This window comes from Rhinatrema bivittatum, chromosome 1 (genome assembly GCF_901001135.1).
Source record: "Rhinatrema bivittatum chromosome 1, aRhiBiv1.1, whole genome shotgun sequence".
Classification (NCBI taxonomy): domain Eukaryota; kingdom Metazoa; phylum Chordata; class Amphibia; order Gymnophiona; family Rhinatrematidae; genus Rhinatrema; species Rhinatrema bivittatum.
The window spans coordinates 780804645-780832421 of NC_042615.1; the positions used below are offsets into that span (position 1 = coordinate 780804645).

General features: G+C 46.4%; 1 long non-coding RNA gene and 1 other non-coding gene across 2 annotated transcripts; both read right to left on the reverse strand.

Moving 5' to 3' along the window:
* Positions 1–13350: 13350 nt before the first annotated feature.
* On the reverse strand, positions 13351–15844 carry LOC115082291. The gene is made up of 2 exons (XR_003854125.1): positions 15666–15844; positions 13351–13481 (listed from the first exon to the last, which is right to left on the reverse strand). It is a non-coding gene; the product is annotated as an uncharacterized LOC115082291 (long non-coding RNA).
* A 10040-nt stretch (positions 15845–25884) lies between these two features.
* TRNAI-UAU lies at positions 25885–25957 on the reverse strand. The gene has a single exon. It is a non-coding gene; the product is annotated as a tRNA-Ile (tRNA).
* Between the last annotated feature and the right edge of the window lie 1820 nt (positions 25958–27777).

The following is a 27777-nucleotide window of genomic DNA, read 5'->3' on the forward strand; positions in this document are numbered from 1 at the left end:
TCAATGACTTCCGCACTGTCCTCCAAGCCATTATTTTATCGAAGATTGACTATTGTAATGCGCTCTTACTCGGCATTCCTGCAATACACACTAGACCTCTCCAACTCCTACAAAATGCCGCCGCTCGGATCTTGTCAAACACAAAGAAAAGTGATCATATCACCCCCACACTTATTGAATTACACTGGCTCCCTATACAGTCACGAATTATTTATAAAACTCTCTCGATCATACACAAGAGTCTAGTAAACTCCAACCTCAACTGGATTAACCCCCCCCTCCTACCCCGTACCTCCAAGAGACCCACCCGCCCAGCACTCCGAGGAACACTCCATGCCCAATCCATCAAACCTTTTAAACTCTCCTCCACCATGAACAGAGCTTTTTCCCTTGCCGGCCCAACTATATGGAACTCACTGCCACATGATATTCGCATTGAGACCCATACCCCCGCCTTCAAAAAGAAACTTAAAACCTGGCTCTTCCAGCAAGCCTACTCCATCTCACCCCCTATCACATAATTTCCCCCTACAAATGTTTTTCTGATGTTTTTTCTGATATCCTGGTATGAACGCCTTTTTGCCTGCTGATTTGGTACTGTGCACTAACTTGTATATAGTTTCTGTTATAGTTCAATCCCATAGCATATCCCCATAGCATTTACTCATTGATGTTTGTATTTCTTGTAAGGGCTCCTCCCAAATATTATTTATATGTTGCCTAGTTTACTATGTTATCTGTTATTTGTAAGGGCTCCGCCCAATGGTTTTTTGTTCACTGTAAACCGATGCGATGTGCGAACGGTCATCGGTATAAAAGAAACGTTAAATAAATAAATAAATAAATTAATACCAGGATTGTTGTGATCTTCCTGCACACAGTGCCCTATCCCTATAAATACCAGGAGTGTTGTGATCTTCCTGCATACAGTGCCCTAACCCTGATACCAGGGGTGTTGTGATCTTCCTGCATGCAGTGCATTCTCCCGCCTGCATTACTAGTGAGAAGCTGGCTTCACAGACAGGGGGGAGCTTCCTGACCCTCACTCCTCCCCTTCCCCATGTCCCAGCCAGTGAATGGTGTGTGGGTGAGGGGGGGGGAGGATGGTGAGGCTGAAACAGCTCCTTCCCTGCATTACTAGTGAGAGGCTGGCTTCACAGACAGGGGGGAGCTGCCTGACACTCACTCCTCCCCTCCCCCATGTCCCAGCCAGTGAATGGTGTGTGGGTGAGTGGGGGGTGGGAGGATGGTGAAGGCGGAGACAGCTCCCTCCCTGCATTATTAGTGAGAGGCTGGCTTCACAGACAGGGGGGAGCTGCCTGTCCCTCACTCCTCCCTTCCCCCAAGTCCCAGCAAGTGAATGGTGTGTGGGTGAGTGGGGGGTGGGAGGATGGTGAAGGCGGAGACAGCTCCCTCCCTGCATTATTAATTAGAGGCTGGCTTCACAGATAGGGGGGAGCTGCCTGTATTTCACTCCTCCCTTCCCCCAAGTCCCAGCAAGTGAATGGTGTGTGGGTGAGGGGAGGGGGAGGAGGATGGTGAAGGGTGAGACAGCTCCCTCCCTGCATTACTAGTGAGAGGCTGGCTTCACAGACAGGGGGGAGCTGCCTGACCCTCACTCCTCCCCTCCCCCATGTCCCAGCCAGTGAATGGTGTGTGGGTGAGGGGGGGGGGGAGGATGGTGAGGCTGAGATAGCTCCCTCCCTGCATTACTAGTGAGAGGCTGGCTTCACAGACAGGGGGGGAGCTGCCTGACCCTCATTCCTCCGGGGTGTTGTGATCTTCCTGCACACAGTGCCCTATCCCTGATACCAGGGGTGTTGTGATCTTCCTGCACACAGTGCCCTATCCCTAATACCAGGGGTGTTGTGATCTTCCTGCACACAGTGCCCTATCCTTGATACCAGGAGTGTTGTGATCTTCCTGCACACAGTGCCCTATTCCTGATACCGGGGGTGTTGTGATCTTCTTGCACACATCCCGGTATCAGGAATAGGGCACTGTGTGCAGGAATATCATAACACCCCTGGTATTAGGGATAGGGCACTGCATGCAGGAAGATCACAACACCCCTGGTATCAGGGATAGGGCACTGTGTGCAGAAGATCACAACACCCCGGAGGAGTGAGGGTCAGGCAGCTCCCCCCTGTCTGTGAAGCCAGCCTCTCACTAGTAATGCAGGGAGGGAGCTGTCTCAGCCTTCACCATCCTCCCGCCCCCCTCACCCACACACCATTCACTGGCTGGGACATGGGAGAGGGGAGAATTGAGGGTCAGGCAGCTCCCCCCTGTCTGTGAAGCCAGCCTCTCACCAGTAATGCAGGGAGGGAGCTGTCTCAGACTTCACCATCCTCCCCCCCCCCCCTCACCCATACACCATTCACTGGCTGGGACATGGGGGAAGTCTGGACTGAGGGTCAGGCAGCTCCCCCCTGTCTGTGAAGCCAGCCTCTCACTAGTAATGCAGGTGGGATAGGGCACTGCATGCAGGAAGATCACAACATCCCTGGTATCAGGGTTAGGGCACTGTGTGCAGGAAGATCACAACACTCCTGGTATTAATAGGGATAGGGCACTGTGTGCAGGAAGATCACAACACCCATGGTGTCAGGGTTAGGGCACTGTGTGCAGGAAGATCACAACACCCCTGGTATCAGGGTTAGGGCACGGTGTGCAGAAAGATCACAACACTCCTGGTATTAATAGGGATAGGGCACTGTGTGCAGGAAGATCACAACACCCCTGGTGTCAGGGTTAGGGCACTGTGTGCAGGAAGATCACAACACCCCTGGTATCAGGGTTAGGGCACTGTGTGCAGGAAGATCACAACACCCCTGGTATCAGGGTTAGGGCACGGTGTGCAGAAAGATCACAACACTCCTGGTATTAATAGGGATAGGGCACTGTGTGCAGGAAGATCACAACACTCCTGGTATTAATAGGGATAGGGCACTGTGTGCAGGAAGATCACAACACCCCTGGTATCAGGAATAGGGCACAAGTTCTAGTCATATTGACTGATCACATTACTTTTTTTGTCAACTACCAACAGTTTCAATTTCCCATCCCCCCAACCATCACCTCAGTGGGAACCTTGGTAACATCAATAGATAAGAGGGCAGCCAGCCAATAGGAATACATATTCATTCCTAACTGACCTTTACTGACCTGGAAAGTGTCAATTTGTATCATTTTCTGTTAGTGCGCACTAACGGGAGTTAGTGCGCACTAACACGATTTAACGATTTTTAACGATAAATCGTTAGAATTTCTATTGTATTGTGTTCTATAATGATTTAAGACGATATTAAAATTATCGGACAATAATTTTAATCGTTGAAAAACGATTCACATCCCTAAAAATGAGGTCCTGCCCTGAAACTGAAGAGGGATTTCTTCTGGACTTCTACAACAGCAGGAGCCAGCTTTACGCTAAAGAAACTGGCATACGAGCTTGATGATGTGTCACTGCTGCAGAGTGCAGATAACAGTGAGTGTTTTTCTCTCCAATCTTCTGTGTTCAGCGAGAGAGAAAATGTTGCTGCAGAGGTTGCAGTGAAAGCCAAATTTTCCTCCACTGATTTACGTGAAAAATCTTCAGAGGGATAGCCGTGCTAGTCTGGTGTAGCAGCCCCTCAACCTCAAAAGATACTCATCAGCCGCTGCAAATAGTGCAAGGACACCAACCCAGGAGCCAGACCTTGCCAGAAAAGGAGATGCCAACACTTTCCACATATTATCCCAGACAATGCCATCACTGGACACAACATCATCAGCAACATGCGGGACACATTCTCCTGCTTTTCTTCCAATCTAATATATGCCAACACCTGCCAGCAAAGTCCCGCTTCTGACTACATAGGACAAACGGGACAATCTATAAGGACAAGGGAAAAGGATTTAATCCTGAGGTTAGAAATGACAACATTCAACCTTCCTTGACATTCTCTATCTGACCTTAAGGTTGCCATACTCCTACATGAAAACTTCAAAGGAGCACTCCAGCCTGAAACTGCTGAATTGGAACTCATTAAAAATCTAAATACCATCACCCAAGGGCTGAACAGAAGCAATGGATTCATGCCTCACTACAAATATGCATAAACTGAACTGTTGTCTGATCGTTCTGTCTATTCACACTTACCTCAGATTCTTTCTTTTCTACGTAATATAAGTTTTAATTGTCTTAGATCATTATTGTACCAAGGATTCTGCTTTTTAGTAAGTTGCACTGCTTTGAGTCTTAGTGGATTTATTCTGTCAGCTATTTCTTGAGTTGTCTTATACCACATCTCGGTAGGATCTAGAGATGCTTGGGATTTAGATGGGTACTCAGTTAATTCTGACTGAAGTACTTCGGAATTATAGGGTTTCCTATATTCAAAAGTACATAACTTTTTTTCTTCAGTTAGAGTGGGCCTGATATAGGAAACTTTAGAACAAATTAAGTAATGATCTAACCAGGGGACAGGCCAGATGTGTGTTTTTTCATGTTTAATTAGTGTTGGATTAACAAAGATTCGATCCAGAGCATGTCCATGAATATGAGTTGCCCATGGGGTTAACAATTCTAAACCTAAGGCTTGCAGGGCTTCGACTAATATACAACATGAAGAAGAAAGAGGAGATGCATTCATGTGTAGATTAAAATCTCCTAAAAGAATTGAAGGCCTGTCGGGGTTGATATTAAGAGTTAAATATTCTATAATTGGTGAAATATTAGTTTCTAATAATCCTGGGGGTTAGCGGACTGCATATCCTTTTGCTATCAGCAAGCAGGCATTCCACTTCAAGACCGTGTCAAACCACACTCTGAGAGGGTCATGGTGACTTCAGTAGCGCACCTACGATCGGGGCCGCTTCCTGACATTTGCAGGGCTGCCACCTGGAGTTCTCTCCATACCTTTACAGCCCACTTTTGCTTGGACAAAGCCGGAAGACAAGATTCCATCTTCGGCCAATCTGTCCTACGCAACCTATTCACAACTTGACGTACCAATACCCTTCCAACTGCCCGGTAGGGTTCAGGATGCCCTCGGCCAAAATTCACCCCAGTCCCAGTGCCTTGCACACCTGGGTACATTTGGTGCATACTCTGACATCCTCAGCTCGGTACTCGCCCATATGCGAGGACTACCATCCTGCTTGTCCTGTGAGAAAGCAAATGTTGCTTACCTGTAGCAGGTGTTCTCACAGGACAGCAGGATGTTAGTCCTCACAAAATCCGCCCGCTGCCCCGCGGTTTGGGGTTCGTTATGTTTCTTATTTAATTTTTCGGCACTTCCTGTAGCTTTTTAAACAAGACTGAAGGGGGACTCCTGCTGGCTGCAGGGTTAGTGCCATGCTGGGCATACCCAGTAGGGGCCAGTCAAATTTCTAGAAACTTTGACAAAAGTGTTCCGTGATTGGGCTCCATCCTATGATGTCACCGATATGTGAGGACTAACATCCTGCTGTCCTGTGAGAACACCTGTTACAGGTAAGCAACATTTGCTTTCTCTGCACAAAGAACCCCCCAGTCAGTTTCAGTCGTCCCCCCTCAAATAAACCTATCATTGTCTTTATTTGATAGCATCGTTCAACCATTGGTTCTAGATGGGAGTGAGGTCTGGACTCTACACAGAGTGGGACAGAATCTCAGTAAAACCCTGCACCTCCAGTTCTGTAACACACACCAGAACCACAGAAATTCCCTCTGCAAAGCAGGTAGAACATTTCCCCATTACAACTTATCAGTCAACAAAATTTATATTCAAATTGTAATGTCACCTCAGGAAGAGCAACACCCACTCCCTTCCACTGACACTTTGTAAAGTAACATAAAACTGTGAAAAAAGACCCTCAGAATCTATAAACTTCCAAGACTCAAACAGCAAAACCCTAGCTACGAAAAGGCAGCTCTACAAATATTACCCCAGGCCTAAAATACCAATGCACCTCCTATTGGGAAACAGAACAAGCTGAATTGCTACAGATCCCCACACAGGAACGACACGCAAGCAGAATTCCTCCCCTCCGTCACACATTCAGAACATGGACAGACTCGCGCCTAATACAGAGCAAGGGACCACAAATCAGAAACAGAAACATGCGGACAAAACGTGAAGCCAGATTCTATAAGCAGTGCAATACTGGAGGGTGAGAAATAGAAAGGCAATCCTTCCTGCACTCTGCAAAATACCAAAACAGAAGAGAGGGGACTGTGAAGGGGGTGAATTTGGAAATGGGGCTAGTGAGGAGGTAAAAAGGGGGAATGGGAATGTAGGTGGGAGATCAGAGAGACAATAAAGGGGCTTGGCCATGCCGGGAGAGGTGAATGACAGGGAAGGAACTGGGGCCGGTGAGAGAGGTCAGAGGGCTGGGAGAGGATGAGCAGAGAGGGTGAAGATGGGAGGAATAAGAGCTTGAGAGAGAAGTGAAATCAAAGGGGGAAATGAAGGGGCTGGAGAGGGGGGTGACAGAGGGAGATGGAAGGCTGGCGGTCTAAGTGAGAAATGAAGAGAGTAACGCTCCTTCCACTGCCTTTCAGCTCCTCCCCAGTCCCCTTAGGTCTTTCTGTAACCGTCTCTTTTTAGTCAGTAAGGAGGTCCAGACAACTGATCCGTAAAGATAGACTTTTATTGCCAGCAAGATGCAGCTAAGACAAAGGCTCAGTACAACTGCATGCCCCTCCCCTTCAGGAGCAGACTCTTATGCACTTTACAGTTCTTATCTTTTACACATGCGTTCTAAGCATTGCTGAGCAAGCATATTCCGGCTGAAGATAGAATTATCTGTGAGTGATCCCCCAGACTTGCCTGGTGAGTGGCCACCGCTGAGTTCAGTGATCAGGTATCTGAGGGGGTCATTCCACGGAGATCCTCTGAGACCTTTGGGCTGGTGATCCGGGAAGAAGGCTTTCATGACGTTCGGAAGAACCCTGCAGGCGAGTATTATGGGAATGATGGGAAAAGTGAAGAATAGCTAAAAGAGTAGCAAATAACCGGTCCATCCGTGAGGGGACCGAGGGGGCTTTGATCACACCCCAAGCGGTGGTTTGGTAGGAATTGCATTCCGAAAGCCACGCGCATAAAAAGAGGAAAAAGAAGTAACGCATACGATAGTGGGAATAGGTTTCTTGTTGTGTGAAAGAGAGTGAATGGCCTCGCAGTCCCCCCTCTTCTGACTCCCTGCAAATGTTCTCACCCCCTCGCCCTATATGCTTTCTACCCCTCAATCCCTTTTCCCTTTGTACCTTGTACCCGCCCCTCCCAGGGCCGGTGGAAGCACTAGGCGAACCAGGCCTGGGCCTAAGGCCTCGAGTATTAGGGGGCGCCGTGAGCAGTGGTATCCCGAGGGGAGCCAATACCCATGGGCGCAGGGAGGCTCGGGCGGCCGCCGGTGGACCTCATCCCACGAGCGGCTGAGCAGCGACACCTAGCAGGCAGATCGGCAGAGCCGTGGCGGAGCTCACGTCACCACGGCCTGAAGAAAAAAGTCGCGTTTAAACGTGCAGGTGCTCCTCCTCCTTCCTGAATGCGCGGCCCCGGAAGAAAACATCGCTGCAAAATGAGGCCGCATCAAGGCGAGCTTGCCTCAAACTGCAGCCACGGCAAAGACCCAAGACCCCTGGCTATCTACTTCCCCTGTCAAGAAGGGCTGAGTCTGGACAGGGATTACCAAGTCCCCGCTCGCCCTGCTCCAACCGAGGGATAGCCCAAGAAGGAACCTAACACCTCGGGGAGCCAAACTCTCTTATCTTTTTTTTTTTTTTTTAAACAATTCCAGACTGCAGGTTTGCACCTCTACCATCTGCTGGAGACAGAGAAATACAGGTCAATACTGAAGGACTGCAGGTGGCACTCCCATTTATGTAGCAGTGCCTCAAAGTTTTGTTCTCTGCCTCCATCTGCTGGTAGGGATGCATAAACCCTCTCGTCTGGACTGATCTGGGGTACTAACAGGAACCTATTTCCTTAAAAGATGAAATGAAATGCCTAATGTCTCTTTTGCCCTGTATGTTTGTCTTGATTATATTGTAAGCTCTACTGAGTAGGGACTGTCTCTTATATGTTTTGGTAGAGTGCTATGTACTTCTAGTAGCACTATGGGAATGATAATTAGTAGTAGAAACTGGTTTGTACCTTTAGGAATCACTGTCCCATGGGTCCATGTCATCACTAAGAACATAAGAAATTGTCATACTAGATCAGACCAAGAGTCAATCAAGCCCAGCATCCTGTTTCCAACAGTGACCAAACCCAGCATTCCTGTTTCCTGTTTCCCACAGTACCCAAACACTAAGTAGACCCCATGCTACTGATGCTAGGATTAGACAGGCTATTCCCTAAGTCAGCTTGATTAATAGCAGTTAATAGACTTATCCAAACCTTTTTTAAACCCAGCTACACTAACTGCACTAACCACATCCTCTGGCAACAAATTCCAGAGCTTAAGCTGAGTGAAAAAGAACTTTCTCTGATTAGTCTTAATGTGCTACTTGCTAACTTCATGGTATGCCCCCTGGTCCTTCTATTAAACGAAAGTGTAAATAACCGATTCACATGTACTCGTTCAAGATCTCTCATGATTTTAAAGACCTCTATCATATCCCCCCTCAGCTGTCTCTACTCCAAGCTGAATAGCCCTAACCTCTTCAGCCTTTCCTCATAGGGGAGCTGTTCCATCCCCTTTTTCATTTTGATCACCCTTCTCTGTACCTTCTCCATGGCAACTATACCTTTTTTGGGGTGCGGCGACCAGAGTTGTACACAGTACTCAAGGTGCGGTCTCACCATGGAGTGATATAGATGCATTCTGACGTTCTGTTTTATTCACTCCTAATAATTCCTAATATTCTGTTTGCTTTTTTGACTGCCGCAGCACACTGAGCTGATGATTTCAATATATTACCCACTATGATGCCTAGATCTTTTTCCTGCGTGGTAACTCCGAATATGGAACCTAACATCTGTAACTACAGGAATGTTTATTTCCCTTTAAATTTCATCTTCCATTTGGATGCCCAATCTTCCAGAATCGCAAGGTCCTCCTGCAATGTATCACAATCCATTTGTGATTTAACTACTCTGAATAATTTTGTATCATCTGCAGATTTGATAACCTCACTCATCATATTCATTTCCAGATCATTTATAAATATATTGAAAAGCACAGGTCCAAGTACAGATCCCTGAGGCACTCCACTGTTTACCCTTTTCCTTTTTTTTTTTCAAAATAATTTTTATTGGGAGGATACATGAATAGGCAGTGAATCCCACACTCAGTAGATACAACCAATATACTAAACATCCAATACAACACAAGTTGTTTAAACAAACTAACAACAACAGAGACCTCCCTCATAACTACAGCCTATCTGTTTTTTCTGTTTTCTCCCCATACCAGTTCCCCTCATACTACTAACATTTGCACCTCACTTTGCCTCATGCACACCACACGCCATTCACACCACCACACACTACCCTTCCCTCCCCTTCCCCCCTCCACCCCCTAAGCCCCCTCACTCTACTGAGACCCTGGGTTGCACCATTCAAGCTCATAGCCACTTGCCCGCAGCCCTTCTTGAACAGTTGTCGGCATCAGAAGAACACAAGCCTGCCAGCAGGCCCAGTACAGTTTATCCGACTTCCGCTTGCCCAGTACAAAGTCTAAACGTTCAAGTTGGAGAAACGAGGCCATTCGCTGAAACCAGGACAGGACTGATGGGAACCCGTCCCGGGCTGTCCAGTTGTTTACCCTTTTCCACTGAGAAAATTGTCCATTTAATCCTACGCTTTGTTTCCTGTCTTTTAACCAGTTTGTAATCCACAAAAGGACATCGCCTCCTGTCTCATAACTTTTTAGTTTTCTTAGAAGCCTTTCATGAGGGACTTCGTCAAATGCCTTCTGAAAATCCAAATACACTACATCTACCGGCTCACCTTTATCCACATGTTTATTAACCCCTTCAAAAATATGATTTGTGAGGCAAGACTTCCCTTAGGTAAAGCCATGCTGACTTTGTTCCATTAAACCATGTCTTTCTATATGTTCTGTGATTTTGATCTTTAGAACACTTTCCACTATTTTTCCTGGCACTGAAGTCAGGCTCACTGGTCTATAGTTTCCTGGATCGCCCCTGGAACCCTTTTTAAATATTGGGGTTACATTAGCCACCCTCCAGTCTTCAGGTACAATGGATGATTTTAATGATAGGTTACAAAATTTACCTAATAGATTTGAAATTTCATTTTTTAGTTCCTTCAGAACCCTGGGGTGTATACCATCCAGTCCAGGTGATTTACTACTCTTCAGTTTGTCAATCAGGCCTACTTCATCTTCTAGGTTCACCGTGATTTGGTTCAGTTCATCTGACTCATCACCCTTGAAAACCATCTCTGGAACTGGTATCTCCCCAGCATCATCATTGGTAAACATAGAAGCAAAGAATTCATTTAGTCTTTCTGCAATGGCCTAAACTTCCCTAAGAGCCCCTTTAACCCCTCAGTCATCCAACCGACTCCCTTATAGGTTTCTTGCTTCGGATGTATTTTAAAAACTTTTTATTATGACTTTTTGCCTCTACGGCCAACATCATTTCAAATTCTCTCTTAGCCTGCCTTATCAGTGTTTTACACTTAACTTGACAATGCTTATGCTTTTTCCTATTTTCTTCAGATGGATCCTTCTTCCAATTTTTGAAGGATTTTTTTTGGCTAAAATAGCCTCTTTCAGCTCACCTTTTAACCTTGCTGGTAATCGTTTTGCCTTCCTTCCACCTTTTTTAATGCATGGAAGACATCTGGACTGCGCATCTAAGATTGTATTGTTATAACTATTTATATTTTTCCAAACAAACAGAGAAAAGTACATAGAAGCAATAACTCATATTGCAGTGAGGTACATGGCAAAAGATAGTACATAGGGGAGCAAATGATTGAGGGACAATAGAAGTGGAAATAAAAAAATAACCCTAAGTGGCACCACAAATTAGCTTAAGTATCATTCAAATAATCAAGATATGGCCCCCAAGTACTGGTAAATTTAGCATGCTTACCCTTAAGACTGTATCGTAGCTGTTCCAGATCAGCAATAGCCTGTATTTGTGAGCGCCAGTGAGGCATACTAGGGGTGACTTTTTTTTATGAATGAGAGTGATCGTAGCATCAGCCATAGTGCCCAGGGAATGCCCCCCACCACCAGTAGGGAACCCATCAGGGCCAGGACATTTACCCTCCGGTAACAACTTGATAGCTGCCTGAATTTCAAGCAGAGAAATTGGGGCCACCATAAGATTCTATTTTTAAACAATGTCTACACCTGTTGTACACTTTTAACCTCTGCAGCTGCACCTTTCAGTTTTTTTCTATTTCGCTCATTTTATCAAAGTTTCCCTTTTGAAAATTTAGTGTTAGAGCTGTAGATTTACATACTGACCCCTTCCAGTCATTAGTTCAAATTTTATCACGTTATGATCACCATTGCCAAGTGGCCCCACCACTACCACTATTACCTATCTCACCAAATCTTGCGTTCTACCAAGAATTAAATCTAAAATTGCTCCCTCTGTCGTTGGTTCCTGAACCAATTGCTCCATGAAGCAGTAGTTTATTCCATCCAGGAACTTTGTCTCTAGCAAGTCCTGATGTTACATTTACCCAGTCAATATTGGGGTAATTGAAATCTCCTATTACTGCACTGCCAAATTTATTAGCTTCCCTGATTTCTCTTAGCATTTCATCATCTGACCATTTTGGCCAGGTGGACGGTAGTATACTCCTATCACCGTACTCATACCCAACACACATGCGATTTCAACCCATATAGATTCTAATGAGTATTTAGTCTCTTGTATGATCTTTATACTGTTGGACTCTATAGCCTCCTGGATATAAAGTGCCACACCCTCCAAGTTGATCCTATCATTGCGATATAATTTGTATCCTGATATAGCACTGTCCCGTTAGTTATCCTCCTTCTACCAAGTCTCTGTGATGCCAATTATGTCTATCTCATCATTCACCGCTATACACTCTGACTCTCCCATCTTACTTCTTAGATTTCTGGCAATGGCATACAGACATTTCAAAGTGTGTTTTTTATTTGTATTAACAACCTGCTTTCAGATGATAGGGATAATTTGGATTCTTTACTTACAGGCACATGGACTACGTTTGCATTTATTGGAACCTCTCTGTTGGGATGCCATAGCTCTCCTATTTCATTAGTATCCTTCAAAGATACATTCCTCCGAACCATTTAAAAGCTGCTCTATCTCCTTTTTAAAAGTTAGTGCCAGCAGCCTGATTTCATTCTGGTTTCCCAGTTTCTTACAAAACTGAATCCCTGCTCCCTGCATCATCGTCTCATCCATGAATTGAAACCCGAGAGCTTTGCCTGCCTCTGAGGACCTGCACCTGGAATGGGCAATATTTCAGAGAATGCCACCCTGGAGGCTCCAGATTTCAGCTTTCTACCTGAAATCCTAAATTTGGCTTCCAGAACTTCTCTCCCACATTTTCCTATGTCGTTGGTGCCCATATGTACCTCGGCAGCCAGCTCCTTCCTAGCACTGTCTATAATCCTATCTGGGTGACGCGTGAGGTGTGCCGCCTTCGCACCAGGCAGGCAAGTTACCAGGCAGTCCTCATGTCCACCAGCCACCCAGCTAGCTACATTTATGATGGCCGACCTAACCCTTCCCTCCTGGGCAGTAGCCCTAGGAGTCTTGTACTCAGTGCAAGAGGACAATGCATCACCTGGAGAGAAGGTCCTTGCTACAGGATCATCACTTCCTGCTACACCAAGATGATGTTCTCCAACCGTGAGACTTTTCTGATCCAAGGCAGCACCGGGTGACGTGTGAGGTGTGCCACCGTCGCACCAGGCAGGCAGGTTACCAGGCAGTCCTTCCGTTCATCAGCCACCCAACTATCTACATTTATTATGGCTGACCTAACCCTGCCCCCCGGTACTGTAGAGGTTACATGGGGTAAATCAATCAGGAGCCTGAGTTTTTTTTTTTTTTAATTTAATTTTATTTATATTCCAACTTTCAGCACTTCAAAGTGGATGACATTCAGGTACTGTAGTTATTTCTCTATTCATAGTGGGCTCACAATCTGACCCTGAGGCCACAAGGAGTGGTGACAGTGGTATTTAAACCCTGGCTTCCCACTGCTCTAACCCTTAGTCTTTTATAGCCAGCGAGCAGAGGTGTTTCAGGGATCGGGCTGAGACAGAGCTGGAGGGGCAGAGTCAGCAGAATTTCAAATGTCTCTCTGGTACAGCACAAAAGTCGAGCCACGCACTTGGAAAATTATTGTTGGTGATGAGCAGAAGTTTTACTTGTTATTTGCCTGGTATATTGAGAGAAGGTTTTTTTATTCAGATGATCTTCAGCCGGGCAGCAGTATAAGAGCGCAGAGTTCCACTGGCACCAGGAGCTGGAGCTGAGGGGATGAATCCCAGGACCGATGTCTTCACCCTGCTGCTAAGTTCTGAGAGAGAGAGACTGTAACACTGAGAGAGAGATGCTTGTTTCAGCAGACATTGCACTGCTGCTGAGGATCTGTTAGAGGGATAGTACGGGCTGAGAGAATGAGAGTTGGAAGCAGAAAGAGAGAGAGAGACCTGTTTCAGCTGGGAAGTACAGCTGTGGGGTGACAGGAAAAGGTTACACAGTAGAGATGTGAATCGTGTCCTCGATCGTCTTAACGATCGATTTCGGCTGGGAGGGGGAGGGAATCGTATTGTTGCCGTTTGGGGGGGGTAAAATATCGTGATAAATCGTTAAAATCGTTAAAACCCGCTAAAATCGTTAAAACCCGCTAAAACCCACCCCCGACCCTTTAAATTAAATCCCCCACCCCAAATAACTTAAATTACCTGGTGGTCCAGCGGCGGTCCGGAACGGGCTCCTGCTATTGAATCTTGTTGTCTTCAGCCGGCGCCATTTTCCAAAATGGCGCCGAAAAATGGCGGCGGCCATAGACCAACAGGATTCGACGGCAGGAGGTCCTTCCGGACCCCCGCTGGACTTTTGGCAAGTCTTGTGGGGGTCAGGAGGCCCCCCCCAAGCTGGCCAAAAGTTCCTGGAGGTCCAGCGGGGGTCAGGGAGCGATTTCCCGCCACGAATCGTTTTCCGTACGGAAAATGGCGCCGGCAGGAGATCGACTGCAGGAGGTCGTTCAGCGAGGGTTCCGGCGCCTCGCTGAACGACCTCCTGCAGTCGATCTCCTGCCGGCGCCATTTTCCGTACGGAAAACGATTCGCGGCGGGAAATCGCTCCCTGACCCCCGCTGGACCTCCAGGAACTTTTGGCCAGCTTGGGGGGGGCCTCCTGACCCCCACAAGACTTGCCAAAAGTCCAGCGGGGGTCCGGAAGGACCTCCTGCCGTCGAATCCTGTTGGTCTATGGCCGCCGCCATTTTTCGGCGCCATTTTGGAAAATGGCGCCGGCTGAAGACAACAAGATTCAATAGCAGGAGCCCGTTCCGGACCGCTGCCGTTCCGGACCGCCGCTGGACCACCAGGTAATTTAAGTTATTTGGGGGGGGGGTTCGGGAGGGTGGGGGATTTAATTTAAAGGGTCGGGGGTGGGTTTTAGCGGGTTTTAGTGTGCCGGCTCACGATTCTAACGATTTATAACGATAAATCGTTAGAATCTCTATTGTATTGTGTTTCATAACGGTTTAAGACGATATTAAAATTATCGGACGATAATTTTAATCGTCGTAAAACGATTCACATCCCTATTACACAGGACCCTCATATCTGACTAGGAAGGAAGCAGCATTTCACTCTGCAGACAAACTGTTAAGTACCAGCAGTTACTGCTCCTTTCCTTTTTTCCTCTTTACTGTTTGCAGTTTTCCAAGCCTTTTGAGTTAACTGTAAATCCTTTTCTTATATATTATAACATTCATTTATTAGCACTGTTTCTGTGAATGATTAGTGACAGGTTATTACTGAGTATCAGCAGGGTCCTGCACCAAGTCTCACACTTCTTTCAGGTTTTTGTGTCAGGTAGAGCTGGAGTAACCAACAAGCATCTGAATCAGTGAGGAGGTCTTCTGACCACAGATTGTGCTAATAAATAAACATTTGACTGCTATATAGTGATTCCTCAGTTGTTATATTTATTGTTTTGTCTTTTCTGGGTCTCTTTTCTAAGGTCTAAGCACCTCCCAGAGGAGGACCTAGTTTAGGGTAGTGAGTGGACTAAACCATTTGCTATGGCTCACTGGAGTAACTATAGAGGGCAGACAGTTCCCTGTGATCTGAGGGACTCCTCGTCTCTGAGAAATCACTGATTAGCACTGTGAAATCCCTGAATACCAACAAAATGTTTCTTCATTTATATTTATAAACTAATAGGTCCATTCAGCGGTGCTGAGAGCAGGAAGTTAGCTGGACTTACCCAGGTACAGGTTCCCGCTGTATAGACCCAAAGACAGTGGAGTAAGTTTATCTATCTCACTTCAGGGCTGCTACCCAGCTAAACATAAGCCCCACACCCGGTCATCTCTTTTTATCCAGGTAAGTTAGCCATTCATTGACCCACAATTTTAACACTTTGCGGTTTGTCCAGCTAAATTCCAAACTCAGCCGGACAAATCTGCTGACCAAGCACCTTTAAAAGTATTACAGGGCACGAAGCGATGTTTTCAAAGTCTCCTTACCGGTTTTTTTTCTTCGAAGCGCATGCACTGCAATCAGACCAAACACACACGGGATGTCAAGGAGAAGTAAGGGAAAGGAAAAGGGGAAAGGGGAAGCATAAACAAGACAGAGAAAGGGGAGGAAAAGTAGAGAACAGCAAAGGCAGGTGGGCAGAGAGGAAGGAGGAGGGAGATATAGAGAAGGGAGGCATGGGCTAGGGGAGAGGAGGGAGAGCAGGGAGAGCATTGGAAGGAGGGTGGGAGGAGTTGATACAATAACAGGAAGGAGCAAAGGAGAAAAAGATGGAAGGGGGGAACAGGAGATAAGGCCGGGAGATTGATGGGAGAGGGAGGAGGGGAGATGCAGAGGGGGAGGCATGGGGTAGAAGAAAGGAGAGAGAGCAGAGGGAGCAGTGGAAAGAGGGATGGGAGTAGCTGCACCGGTGCTGAAGTTTGCAGGACGAGCGGAACCGGAAAGAGAAAGAAAGGAGATATGTGAGCATTTCCTGATGTCCTACTTTCCATCTGAGGTACAGGCATTGATATTGGTTATCACAAAGTTAATTGTGCCCATTTCTGTATTCAAAGTAAGGGGTAAGTTTTCAGAAGAGCTGCTAAGTGACCACAAGAGTTGATTCCGTTTACTGGATAAATTTTCAATCATGGCTTGGCGGCTGGAAATATTTCCAAATTTAGCTTAGCCGGTTCAGCACTGAGAAGCCTCCTGAATACTTACCCTGAGCAGCTCCAGAGGATCTAACCTCACTGAGGGGCCTGTCCCTTAATCTAAAAAAAATACCCACCTCTACCCTGACTCCCAATCGCTCGGTCATTTTTGATGCAGGCTTGTCTTCGTCTGTTAAAGAAAGGTTCAAACTTTAAATTGTGTAAGGCTGAATGCACATCACCATTATATACAGGGAGGACAATAATGAAAGCCATTTCTGGGGATAAAGTGCTCTTTTATCCACAGAAATAGGCTATTTGATTACTGTCCATCCTCTACACAAGTAAAGGTAGGAGCATATAACAAGGTATATTTCTGGTTTGGAGTTCGGACAGGGGGAAAACTATATGCTACCCAGCTAAACATAAGCCCCACACCCAGTCATCCCGTTTTATCCAGGTAAGTTAGCCATTCATTGGCCCACAATTTTAACACTTTGCGGTTTGTCCAGCTAAATTCCGAACTCAGCCGGACAAATCCGCTGACCAAGGACCTTTAAAAGTATTATAGGGCACAAAGCGATGTTTGCAAAGTCTCCTTACCGTTTTTTTTTCTTCGAAGCGCATGCACTGCAATCAGACCAAATACACACGGGATGTCAAGGAGAAGTAAGGGAAGGGGAAAGGGGAAGCATAAACAAGACAGAGAAAGGGGAGGAAAAGTAGAGAACAGCAAAGGCAGGTGGGCAGAGAGGAAGGAGAAGGAAGATATAGAGAAGGGAGGCATAGGCTAGGGGAGAGGAGTGAGAGCAGAGAGAGCATTGGAAGGAGGGTGGGAGGAGTCGATACAATAACAGGAAGGAGCAAAGGAGAAAAAGATGGAAGGGGAGAACAGGAGATAAGGCAGGGAGATTGATGGGAGAGGGTGGAGGGAAGATAGAGAGGGAGAGGCTTGGGGTAGGGGAGAGCAGAGGGAGCAGTGGAAAGAGGGGTGGGAATAGTTGCACCGGTGCTGAAGTTTGCAGGATGAGCGGAACCGGAAAGAGAAAGAAAGGAGATATGTAAGCATTTCCTGATGTCCTACTTTCCATCTGAGCTACAGGCATTGATCTTGGTTATCACAAATAGGCCAATACAGTAAGGTGCGGTAGAAAGAGGTGCATTAGTGCCGGGCGCACCTGCGTTTGCCGCACGCACAGTTCGGATCACATACCGCTCGAGACTGTATTTAAATGGCAATCTTTGCGTGTCTTGAAGGCTTTATGCATAAGCAACACGAAATCAGACGAAAAAGAAGAGTCTGAAGACAAATCTGTCTGATCCCCCTCAGGGACCTCTGGATTGGCAGCACAGCTGGGTCTCGCAGGTCTGTCCCCCTTAGGGACTCTGCGTTGTGGTGACAATCGCGGTGGAGGCTCGTCCTCCCCCCGTGCCGCTGGCGCCTTGGGGCGTTCCCACGGGAACGGGTCGGCACCTGAAGAATGTAATCCCCAAATGCTCCGGTCACTGTTTGGACCCTCACCAGGTCCCTGCCCGTGGCCGCAGAGACCCCCTTGCCTCCGGAGAGGCAATCGGAACACAAATTGTCCCAGGACAGTTGCGCCCGCGCGGTGCCGCAGGCCCTACAAGCGGCCCGATGCGGCATGCTGCAGCAAAAAACCGCCCCGAAAATCGCTCGGAAGGTGGCGAAAATGGCGCGCAAGCACCTAAATGCGACCGGAAGGGAAGGAGAATGAAGCCCCGACAGAACACACAAAAAAAAAATTTTAACTTTTTTTTTTTTAATATACTCGCCCAATAGTCTCCGGGTCCTGGACCTACTGGGGGGAGTGAGCCGGGCTCCCCGGTATCACCCCCAGTCACAAATTCACGCTGGCAGGAGGGCAAAGCACCCCACACCTCAGCGGCCTCGGAAACCAGGGGGGATGGTCCCCCTCCGGACCTCACAACCCCCTGGGAGGCGGGAGACTGGACCTGCAGGCAAACCACTGCGCTCCTATACCTTATTCTAACTTTATCCTTCTCTTTACCCAGCTAACAATACTATCTAGAACTGAAAAACTAGGCCTCAGCACAGACTGTAGGTTTTGCACCTCCTCCACCTGCTAGGAGACAGAAGAATACCGCCAGACTGTAGGTGGCACCAGCCTAGATAAGGCATAGGTTTGTTTGATAAACTTCTGCCTCCAACTGCTAGAGGGGGGGGGGGGGGGGGCAAAACCCAGGAGTCTGGACTGATCCGGGTACGTACAGGGAATTTAGCTTAGCCAGTTCAGCACTGAGGAGCCTCCTGAAAACTTAGCCTGAGCAGTTCCAGAGGATCTAACCTTACTGAAGGGCCTGTCCCTTAATCTAAAAAACATACCCACCTCTATCCTGACTCCCAAACGCTCGGTCATTTTTGATGCAGGCTTGTCTTCGTCTGTTAAAGAAAGGTTCAGACTTTAAAATGTGCAAGGTTGAATGCACATCACCATTATATACAGGGAGGACAATAATGAAAGCCATTTCTGGGGGTAAAGCGCTCTTTTATCCACAGAAATAGGCTGTTTGATTACTGTCCATCCTCTACACAAGTAAAGGTAGGAGCATATAACAAGGCATATTTCTGGTTTGGAGTTCGGTCAGGGGGAAAACTATATGCAGAGCTTTCCTTTAACACCGTGCCCTCACAAAAAGCAGGCAGGGGTATTTTTGAGGGGGCAATAAACAAAGCAAATCTAGATGTGTACTTTTGCATTCCTTATCACCTCAGGTTAAAATTCAGATGGGATTGGCCAGACCTTGCATACTTTGATTATTTAGGTCAAGGCTGGGAAACATCCAGACCCAGATGAGACCCACAGCTCAGTCCCAGGCAGCCACTGCCAGAGCCCCAAACCAGAGGTTCATGGAGGGAGCTTTTGCTCCGTGTCTCTGACTCCCTCCTCCCCCTCCCCCCATAATCAAATGTTCAAGGCAGGAGCAAGCATGATCGGCTGCCACAGCTTTGGTTCATCTCCCCACCTTGTCCTTGAATGAAATATTCATAAGGGCTGGAGAGTGGCACGAGAGCTCCTGCCTCATCCTTGGCTCCTTCCTGCAGCCTCCCACCCCAAGAAAAACTGGGAGAGGCAAGACTCGCTTTCAATTGCTTCCCCTCCCCCTTTATAATCCCACACAATGTTTGTTTTGGTTAAATAAAGGCCGCAGTTTATTATAACATGACCCGAGCCCCTAACACTTAATACACTATTCAACATATACACCCCCCCCCCCCTTTTATCCCCTTCTTAACAACTTGCTCCCCACCTCGACCCAGTGGTAGAGCTACACCCATAGAGTCCATTTCCTTACCCTGCCTCGCACCAGCGTGGGTAAGTACCCCGGCCTCAGAGCTTCGGCCCCCCTCTTGCTCATTGGCCACCTCATGTAGCAGCCCCACGCTACACGAGATACCTCCCCCCCCCCCCCCCCCCAATGCCTTTTAACAACACATAACAAAATCAACCATATTGGGCTGGGGTTACCCGCCACTGTGACAATCAATAAAGACAACACACATTGAATAACATCCAATGATTCTACCATAAGGGAGGGAGGAGGGAAATTATTCCAGCCTGCTCCCTCAGCCCTCTCGCACCCAACTGAGGCGCCAAAGGGCTCTCTGCCCTAACTAACTATTACCCCAACCAATCCCAGCTCCTCAATTCAAAATACTTCCTTTTCATTGGCCCCTTAGCTTTACTTTCTCCCCCTCCCCTTTCCCTCCTAACTTATAATTTAACCCTATCCTACCGCTCGCTAACCCCCGTTATTATCTGCTAAGCAATACAAGATTGCTTAGCCTTCACTTAAATGTTCACAGGAAAAACAGAGCAAGAGCTGTGCTGCTTCTGGCTCTGCCCCTGCCACACAGAATGAAATATTCATGGCAGGAATGAAGAGCACACATCACATCTCTTCCTTTACCTCCCTGGAATAAAACATTCTTAGCAGAAGTAAAGCAAAAGCTGCTTCACCTGACACTCGGAGGTTAAACCCTTGCTCACTTGCTTGGACCTTGAAGATCCTAGCAAGCACTGCAGAGGCCTTGCCTGCTCCTGCACTTGTGCCTCTCTCCTGACAACCTCCCACCCACCAACTGGGTTTCCCAAGTACCCTACCACCTGCTCCTTCATGAGGGCTTTCTGAGGACATTGTGACTCCCTAAACCTGGGGTTTCACAGTATCCAGACAAATAAAGAAGGCACATCCAAAAAATACCAGAATCACTGAAAAACTCACTTACCTAGGATCCACAGTACTAATAAACAGAGCTTGTTATGAAGAATGTATTACAAGCAGGGGAAGAAGAAAAGGAATTTCACAGTAACTCCAACTGGTTTTTAAGTGAATGTTTTTGCAGAGCTGAATGCTGCACCTGTCTGTCGGCTCTGAGGGTGCTGATAGGATCAGCTCAGACTGTACAACTGGCTGGGCTTCTTTAGCTTTACAAACTCTCCCTGTCTGTCCCTATTAACCCACAGCTCTATCTCTCCCTCAGGGACCCTCTAATGGTAATAAAAGGGAATTTTACATGGGAGGGAAATAATATTAACCACTAAAACTGTTTTGCTAAAAGGAGAAGTAAGGGAAAGGAAAAGGGGAAGCATAAACAAGACAGAGAAAGGGAATGAAAAGCAAAGAACAGCAAGGGCAGGTGGGCAGAGAGGAAAGAGAAGGAAGATATAGAGCGTTCACCCAGCAAGATAGGAACCAATCTCTTGAAGAGACAGCGTAGTCCAGGCAGAAGGTCTGTGGCAGATAGTGAAGAGACGAAGTGATGGTCACAGGAACATGGAGACGTTGGAGGCATGAAGACCCAAGAGACGCTGGAGGCATGAAGACACAGGAGACGCTGGAGGGACGATGACACAGGAGACACTGGAGGAATGAAGACACAGGAGACGCTGGAGGCATGAAGACCCAAGAGACACTGGAGGCATGAAGACACAGGAGACGTTGGAGGCATGAAGACCCAAGAGACGCTGGAGGCATGAAGACACAGGAGACGCTGGAGGGACGATGACACAGGAGACACTGGAGGCATGAAGACACAGGAGACGCTGGAGGCATGAAGACCCAAGAGACACTGGAGGCATGAAGACACAGGAGACGCTGGAGGCATGAAGACCCAAGAGACGCTGGAGGCATGAAGACACAGGAGACGCTGGAGGCATGAAGACCCAAGAGACACTAGAGGCATGAAGACACAGGAGACGCTGGAGGCATGAAGACCCAAGAGACACTGGAGGCATGAAGACACAGGAGACGCTGGAGGCATGAAGACCCAAGAGACACTGGAGGCATGAAGACACAGGAGACGCTGGAGGCATGAAGACCCAAGAGACACTGGAGGCATGAAGACACAGGAGACGCTGGAGGCACGAAGACCCAAGAGACGCTGGAGGCATGAAGACACAGGAGACGCTGGAGGGACGATGACACAGGAGACACTGGAGGCACGACACCAAAGCACAGGGATCACAGCCTAGGAGCAACAGAGGACTCTGTTGCAAAGAGCAAGAAAGAAAGGAGTTGCCTGGTTTCAAACCTCTACTATGGTGATGTCATAATCAGACATCATAATCCCGAGTTGGCTTAGCTCTCCAGCTGCAGCCCTTAAAGGGACCTAACACTTTGCTCTCTGGCTATAGTTTTCCCCCTGTCCGAACTCCAAACCAGAAATATACCTTGTTATATGCTCCTACCTTTACTTGTGTAGAGGATGGACAGTAATCAAACAGCCTATTTCTGTGGATAAAAGAGCGCTTTACCCCCAGAAATGGCTTTCATTATTGTCCTCCCTGTATATAATGGTGATGTGCATTCAGCCTTACACATTTTAAAGTCTGAAACTTTCTTTAACAGATGAAGACAAGCCTGCATTAAAAATGACCGAGTGATTGGGAGTCAGGGTAGAGGTGGGTATTTTTTTAGATTAAGGGACAGGCCCTTCAGTGAGGTTAGATCTTCTGGAGGCTTCTCAGTGCTGAACCGGCTAAGCTAAATTTGGGAACATTTCCATGCTGGTAATCAGTTTGCCTTCCTTCCATTTTTCTTAATGCATGGAATACACCTGGTCTGTGCTTCTAGGATGCTACTTTTAAACAAGGCCCACGCCTGTTTTTTCTAACTACTTTTCTCATTTTCTCAAAGTTTCCCTTTTGAAAGTTTAGTGCTAGAGCCATAGATTTACATACTGTTCCCCTTTCAGTCATTAATTTAAATTTGATCATATTATGATCACTATTGCCAAGCAGCCCCACCATTGTTACCTGTCTCACCAAATCCTGAGAGGAGAGGATCACCTTGCTGGTGGCTGAAAGGAATCAGTAAGTTTTTGCTTGGGACATTGTCTTTTTTAAAAGTATTGGGGCAAAGTTAACTATTTGGGAATTTTATTTAGTGTGTTTGTGCCTTTAATAGTCAGAAAGGCAGTGAATAAACAAGTTAGACTGTATTTTTAAATAGTCAGTCAATAAGGTAGCAGTAGGTAGTGTGTTTATTTTTAAGTCTGCAATACAAACTGAGTGTTTGTATTGAAAAAAAAAACCCTACAAAAAAAAACCAACCAACCCAAAATGTATCCAGAAGCTAGAAATAAGCTAGGAGCAGTATATACCTAAGTAGAAAAGTTGAATAGTTCAGCTCAGTTACTCAACTTGGAAAGGTGTTGAGGTAGTGTGATTGGGTTTGAATAGGCACCAACATTTGTTAATCAAGAGAGCAGTGAGTCACTCAGGCTGACTAACTGAAGTTAAGACTGTTTGTATTTCCCAACCCTCCCCCCGGTCATCCCTTAATTTATAGGCAAGTGCCACTTTCACAAAAAAAAACAACAAAAAACCCAACAAAACCTTTATTGAGAATTCGATCAGAGCCCAGTAGGCCACTACCAGACACATAGTGAATTCACTAATACATTTAAAGGACGTTAGACACATTCCTACTCCCATAGCAACCTAAAACTTAACTAGGAACTGATCAAAATTGAGATGAAGACAGCAGTCCAGCACAAGAGGGGGGCTTCCCAGTCTTTTGCATCGAGTGTCACATGTATGATTTTTTACCCACCGGTGAGAAGTTGTACATGTGCATGCGATACAAAGAGCTCCTGGCTCTCAGAGAACGAGTCCGATCTCTGGAGGCTAGAGTGGCAGACCTGGAGGAGCTGAGGCAGACAGAGAGGTATATAGATGAGACCTTCAGGGACATAGTAGTCAAGTCCCAACTTCAGACTGGCAGCCCTGGTGCTGCCTTGGAGGAAGAAGGTCTCATGATGGGAGAACACCAACCAGGTGCAGCAGGAAAGGATCCTGTAGCAAGGACCTGCTCTCCAGGTGATGCATTGTCCTTTCTCACTGAGGATATCTCCCCAAGGCCTACTGCCCAGGAGGGAAGGGTTAGGTCGGCCGTCATAGTTGGTGATTCAATTATTAGGAATGTAGATAGCTGGGTGGCTGGTGGGCATGAGGATCGCCTGGTAGCATGCCTACCTGGTGCGAAGGTGGCGGACCTCAAGCGTCACCTAGATAGGATTTTAGACAGTGCTGGGGAGGAGCCGACTGTCGTGGTACATGTGGGCACCAACGACATAGGAAAATTTGGGAGGGAGGTTCTGGAAGCCAAATTTAGGCTCTTAGGTAGAAAGCTTAAATCCAGAACCTCCAGGGTAGCATTCTCTGAAATGCTCCCTGTTCCACACGCAGGTCACCAGAGGCATGCAGAGCTCCGGAGTCTCAATGCGTGGATGAGCCGATGGTGCAAGGAAGAGGGATTCAGTTTTGTTAGGAACTGGGGAACCTTTTGGGGAAGGGGGAGTCTCTTTCGAAGGGATGGGCTCCACCTTAACCAGGGTGGAACCAGACTACTGGTGCTAACCTTTAAAAAGGAGATAGAGCAGCTTTTAAACTAGAACAAAGAGGAAAGCCGACAATCGCTCAGCAGCGCATGGTTCGGAGAGAGGAATCTTTAGCATTAGAATTAGGGCATCCCGACAGTGAGGTTCCAATAATTAGAAAAGTAGTCCAAGTGCCTGTAACTAAAACCTCTCCTGAGCTAAAAATTTCTAACTTATCCCTATCAATTAAAAAGCAGAATGAAAATACAAACAAAAAACAAACTTTGAAATGTTTGTATGCTAATGCAAAAAGTCTAAGAAGTAAGATGGGAGAATTAGAATGTATAGGAGTGAATGATGTCATAGACTTAATTGGCATCTCAGAGACTTGGTGGAAAGAGGATAACCAATGGGACAGTGCTATACCGGGGTACAAATTATAGCGCAATGACAGAGAGGAGCACTCGGGAGGAGGTGTGGCGCTTTATGTCCGGGATGGCATAGAGTCCAACAGGATAAACATCCTGCATGAGACTAAATACAAAATTGAATCTTTATGGGTAGAAATCCCTTGTGTGTCGGGGAAGACTATAGTGATAGGGGTATACTACCGTCCACCTGGTCAAGATGGTGAGACGGACAGTGAAATGCTAAGAGAAATTAGGAAAGCTAACCAAATTGGTAGTGCAGTAATAATGGGAGACTTCAATTACTCCAATATAGACTGGGTAAATGTATCATCGGGTCACACTAGAGAGATAACGTTCCTGGATGGAATAAATGATAGCTTTATAGAGCAATTGGTTCAGGAACTGATGAGAGAGGGAGCAATTTTAGATCTAATTCTCAGTGGAACACAGGACTTGGTGAGAGAGGTAACGGTGGTGGGGCCACTTGGCAATAGTGATCATAATATGATCAAATTTGATTTAATGACTGGAAGAGGAACAAAGTGCAAATCCAAGACTCTCGTGCTAAACTTTCAAAAGGGAAACTTTGATAAAATGAGAAAAATTGTTAGAAAAAAACTGAAAGGAGCAGCTACAAAAGTAAAAAAATGTCCAAGAGATGTGGTCATTGTTAAAAAATACCATTCTAGAAGCACAGTCTAGATGTATTCCACACATTAAGAAAGGTGGAAAAAAGGCAAAACGATTACCGGCATGGTTAAAAGGGGAGGTGAAAGAAGCTATTTCAGCCAAAAGATCTTCATTCAAAAATTGGAAAAAGGATCCAACAGAAGAAAATAGGATAAAGCATAAATGTTGGCAAGTTAAATGTAAGACATTGATAAGACAGGCTAAGAGAGAATTTGAAAAGAAGTTGGCTGTAGAGGCAAAAACTCACAGTAAAACCTTTTTTAAATATATCCGAAGCAGAAAGCCTGTGAGGGACTCAATTCTTTTTACCACACAAGGTGTTGGCTTAGGAGTTTACCTAAAGCTTTCTTATTTCGTTTCCAGTAACCATTCCCACACTTCTTCTGGGGAAGACGATATCTGCTATGAATTTGCATGAGATCAAGTAGCAAGCATAGAAGGAAGGGCCTGTAAATCTATCCCACGCATATAGATTGTGGATATCCTGAAAACCTGACAGGTGGGGTTTCCACTGCACATATATGGAACCCATTGGTCTTCAACTTGCTTTTTCAGTATCTAAGTTATCCTTGCACTCAGACGCATGCCTGTTTCTGCAGCAAGTTAAAAATGGATCTACTGGGGATTGAACCCAGGCCCTTCTGCGTATAAAGCAGATGTGATACCCACTACACTATGGAACCAACTAACCTCTTCTTTTAACCTGTGAGCAACTGTTGAACTCTTGATGCCAGACTAAAGGAGGACTAATTGAACAAGCATCTCAGCTAGAGAAGTGCATTCATTGAAAACAAAATATAAAAATGAAATCAGTGGAGCCAACTTATTTCTTTTTTTTTTTCTTTCTTTCTTTCTTTATTTATTTAAGGTTTTTTTATACCGGCATTCATGAACTCGTTCACATCATGTCGGTTTACAGAAAACAGGGGTGCGAATAATACAACCAGAAAACATAAATAACGTGATGAAGAGAAGCAGTTACAATTAACAAGGGCTAATGAACTGGGAATGTAAGAAATAGAATTAAAAATTCTTGTATACCATCGTTCATAATATACATCACAACGGTTTACATGTTACAAAATCATAAAATCAAACTGAAATATCTAAAAGGTACAGTAAAATGTGATAAAAAATAAAATTGTTAATCAATTATTAATAAAAGAACATAAAACAAAGATAAAAATAATGTTTCTTTAAACCAATTAGTCCTTTTTTTCAAGATAGTCAATATAAGCCTGTTCGAAAAGCCATGCTTTTAGAGCTTTTTTAAAAGCTTTAAACTCTGACTCCAGACTCTTAGGGTCCAAAATGAGCTGAAGGGGACCCGTGAACTAAAGGAATCCTACTTGTTTCATTTCTGTCAAACAGAATGATTTCTATAAGCAATTCTCCTTGCGACGAACAGCTCCTGCAGCACCAGCAACTTCGTCCTCTTCATCTCTTCCACGGCACCCGGCGCGAGGGAGGGCCTGCGCGGTCGGCGCCACAGACCCATCGGGGTAAGGCCCTTGAATTTCTCCCTTGCCCCCGCTGGGTCCGAGGCCGACCACGCGGCCTATCACGCCGTCCTGCCGCCGCCCCGCCCGGAAGGAAGGCCCGCCTCAACACTCCTACCTGCAGCCAATCGAAAAGGGCACAGAGGCCCTTTTAATTGCAGCAAATCCGGCGCCACGCGCCGTGCGTCGCGCGCCGAAGGAGCGCGACAAAGGGGCCTGCCCCTTTGTTTCGCCCCTTCGGTTCGCCCCTCGCTCACCACGAGCAGTGCCCCAATTCTCCTCCTAAACTGGTTCCAGAAATCTTACTACAGCCAAGAACACCCTGACAGAAGCCGCCGCCTGTCACCGGAGACAAGAATCCGTACCAAGAGAACACTTTCACTAAAGACAGACCAAAGACCGTTCACAAAGTTCTGCCCCTCTCCAGATAAAGTATTCAACACACTGCACCTTCACAGCAAGCTTATCAGACGTAAGTGTGTCCCCCTCTGGATATACTGTCAACTTGCTTTACAGTATCTGCATTTCCTAACCTACCTTATCCAAATGCCTACCTACTATGTTTAACTGCATTTACTTTGTTACACTGCAATAATCTATTCACCTGCATTACTCTAATCGATTGCCTTAAGCTGTGAAGTTGCATGTCATCTGTCCATATTGTGTTACTCTGGTCAAGTCCCCTACGCTGTTAATCTACTTTAAGCTGTTCATCTGTATTTACAGTGCATGCTTCTACATTGTTCTGCTATCATTGCCTTAATCTGGTTAATTGCATTACTGTGCCTGCATCTCACAACTTATCCTTCTCCCCAATACACCTCCACTAGCCCCTGCACAATAATGCCCCCACACGCTTACTTCTGTCCCCCCAATTACCCGCTTGGACACCCCCTTAAACTAACCCTCCCCCCCTACAGCCACCATTATCCTCAAAAAAGGCGGCTGACCTCCATTCCCATATCTCCCACCTCACAAGCACTCACCATCTCCCTCATTTCTCT